Genomic DNA, 5519 nt, shown 5'->3' with positions numbered 1-5519 from the left:
AAAGGGAGAAAAATAAGGAAAGGAAATTATATTTTTCCTAAGGGTAGAAGGGAGTTTTATTCGTGAATGTAGCCAAGTCTCAGAAACATGCACGGTTGTGAGACCTCAGGAGGGGTCTTCTCTTCTTTTTCTGCTTTTCTACTTTATTCTTCACTCTCTGTCTCTTTTTCTTTTTTTTCTCTTTTCTTTTTCGGGACAAACAGTTCCTTAACATCTGTGTTAGAGGCCCGTGCAGATTCTTTCTCTGGTTTCCAATTCTACATTTCAGGAAGAAAAGATTCTGACTGGCTCAGCCTAGTCAGTTGCCCACCCATGAACCAAATTGTGCCTAGATTTGCAATCAAGTTGTATTAGCATGGCTGGTAGAAACCTACCATGTGGGTCAGGGTTCTTTCTTCATTTTCATCATCTCCCAGGCCAACCCACATTGCTGTAAGGATTAAATTAAATAATGGGCCCAGGCACAGTGGCTCACACCTATGATCCCAGCACTTTAGGAGGCTGAGGTGGTAGGATTGCTTGAGGCCAGGAGTTCAAGAGCAGCCTGAGCAATGTAGTAAGACCCCATCTCTACAAAACATGTTTAAAAGAAAGAAAAATTGGCTGTGTATGCTGGCATGCACCTGTAGTCCTAGCTACTCTGGAGGCTGAGACAGGAAGATCCTTTGAGCCCAACAGTTCAAGACTGCAGTGAGCCATAATCACAACACTGCACTCCAGCCTGGGTGATGAAGCGAGACCTTGTCTGAAACAAATAAATAAAATAAAATATGTGAAGGGGTGCCATGAAAGTGTACAGCACTACTGCAATACTTATAGCTGAAATATGTAACCAGAGGGAAGTGCCAAAAATTGCTTTTGTGGTAATAGTATTAGTTTTCATGCATTACAGAGATGCCCTGGGTATATAAAGAATCCTCTAAATTGAAATCAATTTTCTTCATCTGGGATTTGATTCTAAACTGTTTTGATTGCAAAAGATGCAGTGAGACAAAAGCAGACTTTCTAAGACCAGATCACCTGATCTGTTCAGAAGATGAGTCTCAGAATTGGAAGGGGGTGGTCATCATTTGGTATTCAGAAATTAAAACAAGGTTGTTAAGCACCAATCAAGGATGTTTGAAGGGAAAAGTGGCTAGATTTTAAGATTACTCAATAGAAAGTGTTTTCTGGAAAAGAAGCCAATTACACACCCTGGGGAGTGTGCTTTATGTTGTTAGCGATAATTGCTCCTCATTAACTTTGCTGCAAAGACACTTTGGTACACTATGCATAGATGTGGATATGGTCACTTTCTTTGAGTTAAATGCAAACTACTTTAGACCAGATGGCTTCTGGTCTGTAGATTTCTATTGAATTTCCTCAATTCCCCTAAACTGTTAAAAACAAACCCAAAAAACTAAAAGAAAAAATATCATAAGCTTTCATTTAAAAATTTGTTTTAGAGATTCTTATACTTGAGATTACAGCATCTGATTTTAGCTGATAAAGCTTTAAATTCCATTCTACTCCATGATTGAAATTTGAAGGTTCTGAAAGGAATGCAGATGATTTACTTCTAACTTGCTGTGTTAGCTGGAGTAAATTATTTAACTGATTTGTGCTTTTTTTTGGAGGAGAGGTTACATTAGTCTGCCTCTTGAGTGTTTCTGGGACACTTAAGTGTAAAAACCATCCTGCAGTACATTATCAAAAGTAACTCACGGCAGAATCTGTTTTTCTCTGCCTTGATAGCAGTGGATTGTGGAGTTTTAATTACTAATGTACTTTCCATGAGTCCAAGTGATGATAAGATGCACCATCAAAGTAACAGAGTAACAGTAGGGAGAGCAGAAGTATGTATCAATTGTAGTATACTTTTTAATTTCAGCAACATTAAAATGTAAGCATATATACATATTAAAATTGAGGAAATGTGGTGATGCCTAATTCCCAGAGATGTTCTGAAAATTAAATAAGGTTCTCATTCCACACTGTTAAGTGTTACAATGCAAATATTATGACTTGCCTCACCCACCCCACAGCCCAGCCTTTAATAATATACTAGTGACTTGGAAAAAAAAATGGATACGTCATTCAATTTGGGGATCAAATTTTTTCATGAGAGTCATTTTTTAAAGGGGGGATATGTTATTCTTTTCTTTTTTTTTAAACAGGGTTTAACTCTGTCACCCAGGCTGGAGTGCAGTAGCACAATCTTGGCTCACTGCAACCTCTGCCCCCTGGGATTCAAGCAATTATTGTGCCTCAGCCTCCCAAGTAGCTGGGAGCATGTGCCACCATACCTGGCTAATTTTTCTATTTTTAGTAGAGACCGGGTTTCACCTTGTTGGCCAAGCTGGTCTCGAGCTCCTGACCTCAAGTGATCCACCCCTGCCTCAGCCTTCCAAAGTGCTGGTATTACAGGCATGAGCCATCACATCTGGCCAAGGGATATGTCATTATCAACAATAGCTAATACACAGAGACTGTAGAACCAGAAGGAATCCTTTTTTTTTTTTTTTTTTTTTTAGACAGAGTCTTGCTCTGTTGCCCAGGCTGGAGTGCAGTGGCACCATCTCAGCTGCAACCTCTGCCTCCCAGGTTCAAGCAATTCTACCTCAACCTCCCGAGTAGCTGGGACTACAGGCACCCGCCACCACATCTGGCTAATTTTTGTATTTTTAGTAAAGACAGGGTTTCACCATATTGATCAGGCTGGTCTCGAACTCCTGACCTTGTGATACAGCCTCCTCGGCCTCCCAAAGTGCTGGGATTACAGGTGTGAGCCACCGTGCCTGGCCCCAGAAGGAAATTTAAAGTTCAATGAATTTTATCCCCAAAGTTTATAATAGGGAGAAACAGGTTCAAAGAAATAAAGTGACTTCTCTATATGCATATGGTTCATGGCACAGTTGAGACAGAAAGAGGACTTTTTATGGATAACATTGACTATTGTAAGTAATTATGATTATATACAGTGAAGCATTGAAGCTAGCTTTGTAACTTCAGTTCAAATAAAGGAGTGATAGGATGCTAATCCCCCACATGCACAATGTTTTAGCAATAGTGCAGTGCAAGGATAAGCTGATTTATGTTGTAGAATTAAGGCAGTAGGAATTGAGAGTGTGAAAGTTGTCAGAATCAAAATGGAGTCACTAATGTTAAAACAAAACAAAACAAAACAAAACTCTGACAAATAGAGCCATGAAGGGAGAGTTTTCATGCATAAATGCCTCATAACAAAAACGACCACAAAAGACTCCAAAACCCACAACCTTGCACAGAGGCCATCACAACCCTACACCAAAAACTACTTCTATCAGGACATCTGCCCAGCAACTGCCTGTCCAGCCTTGAACTAGCATCACCCTTGTTATTGATATGTGTAGCCAAGGATAATTATTTCAAAACAATTATGCAATCTTCTTCATTTTTTCCCTTAAAAACCTCTGTCTTCTGTTACCTCCCTGAATACACACAGAGTTTACTATGGCAAGCATCTTTCCATTGTGGTACCTTTTTCCCAAATAAACCTCTCTTCTTTTAGAGAGCCTGTCTCTTTGTTATTTAGGTGACAAGAGTGTGTGAGAAATGCATAGGTGTAGAATTCTGATGTACTAGATCACCTCCTACCCGTGGAAAACAAAGCTACACTCAGCCTGAGTAGAGGAGTGCTTGAACTTTAAGTCCTTCTGTACAGGAAAGGAGTTACACACCCCTCCAGGAGGCCACCCCTACCCCCGAGCAGTTTGTTTTGGTCCAAAAATGACAAAGCAGACTGGACCTCAGCCCTATGACTACTGGCCTGGGGCAGACCTGTTCACAGTAGAACCATAAGAGGTTGTGACTTCCCTTGTGGTCACCATGAGGCTGGGCTGAGCTGGCGTAAATGATGGCACTTGCTAAGGTCACAGAATGCATCTTTAAGTGCATTCAATTACAGACCTACCCATACACTGCATTTCTGACATGACCCTGTAGATTCCACAGTCCATTTCTGGAAGGCTTATCTGAGAGTTGCAGGCAGGATCCAGCTCATTGTGGCTTTATCTACACAAGGCAGATGAGGACAGGTTGTTACCATCTCCCGTCTGTGGCTAATGATGCCTGGTTAAATCATTGTTCCAAGCCCCCTAGCTGAGGGGAAGTAGAGTCAGGTCTCTTAATGCTGTGCGATACTCTATCTGGCCTTAGCTTGGCCTGCTCTTCAACTTTGACACAAAATGGAAGCAAGCCGCAAAGCCGGACTGAAGGTTCATACGATTTTAAAACAGAGCCTGGCGTGGTGGCACAGGCCTGTAGTCCCAGCTACTTGGGAGGCTGAGGTAGGAGGATCGCTTGAGCCCAGGAGTTCGAGGTTGTAGTGACCTATGATCGTGCCACCGCACTCCAGCCTGGGCGACCCAGCGAGACCCAACCGCCGCCCCCACAACAAAAACAGAAAGTAGGAAACGCCGTCTGTATTTACAACTAGCTCGTTTAGTTCCCAGACATGAGTATTATGACAATATTCATTTGGCAGTTCAGGATCCGAGCGAAGGAAAGCCTAAGCGAGCTGCTGAGCGGGGCCAGTGGTCCCGGGGCGTCCTGACTTCCAAGGTTCTGGGCCTTCGTGCTGCCGCCAGGAGCTCGTCGCCACCCCCCGCCCCAGTGGTCCCCCTGCAGGGGTTCCTGTCCCCCAGGCACCGAGCCCCAAGCCTCCGCGCAGGCTGCAGCTTCCCTCTGCCTGACCCCACCAGCCTGCGCCTCCTCACCCGGGGACTAGTAGAAGCCTGGGCCCGCGCCTGGCGCTGCAACTCCAGTCGTTAGTCTTTGTTTGGAGCACGGGAGAGGCATGGAGAACCTTGGAACCGGGGGAGACATGACTTCAATATTCGTATCGTTGTTAAATAAACGATTTTCTAATTTGTATCTGTTTCATGCCAGCGTGAAACTTCTGTAGGCAGAGCCGGTTGCGCTGCCAGCCCTTCCTTTTGCTTGTCCCCACCCACCTCTGCCTCTCCCACCCAGCCTTCCCTCGGCAACAGCGGTTAAGAACAGCCGAGCAGACCAAACAGCCGGGGCAGCGGGTGGGAGGCTGTTCCCGCAGCTCGTGGCTGGCGTTGGAGAATGTGGAGATTTTCCCATTCATAAAAGGAACGTCCCGGCTCGCCTCCTTGCCGCTTGCCGTCTTGCTGGCCGCTGCACACCGCCACTTCCGCAGCGGGGTAGGGCTGGGTCTGGGGGCGTTGAGTTCCCGGGGCCTACCCGGTCGTACTCTGGCCTTTCTCAGGACGCCCCATTTTGTGAGCGGCACCGCGTGTCCTCGCTCAGTCCGTGCATACCGTTGACCTGGAACGCGGATGAGCACCCTTGGTTGAAACGAAGAGAAAATGGCTTGTGGTTCAATTCATAAATAAAACCTCACCCTTGGACTTCAGGCTGCCCGACATTTTGTGACTTGCATTTTTTTGTTTTATCATAGTTTAGGAAGCGACTGTCAGGCCACGTTGCCTATCCATTTCTAAACGACTGTCTTTTAGGACCCCGTTTTCACC

The 5519-nt window shown here is 44.8% G+C and overlaps 1 pseudogene; it reads right to left on the bottom strand.

The window, feature by feature from the left end:
- Window positions 1-5414, bottom strand: part of LOC108537829 (importin subunit alpha-7-like) — a 35306-nt pseudogene extending 29892 nt beyond the window's left edge.
- Window positions 5415-5519: the final 105 nt, after the last annotated feature.

This window comes from Rhinopithecus bieti, unplaced genomic scaffold, assembly GCF_001698545.2.
Source record: "Rhinopithecus bieti isolate Rb0 unplaced genomic scaffold, ASM169854v2 scaffold_14839, whole genome shotgun sequence".
Taxonomy (NCBI): Eukaryota; Metazoa; Chordata; class Mammalia; order Primates; family Cercopithecidae; genus Rhinopithecus; species Rhinopithecus bieti.
Note: the sequence above shows the minus strand (reverse complement) of the source record. Positions and strands in the feature narration are given on the sequence as shown.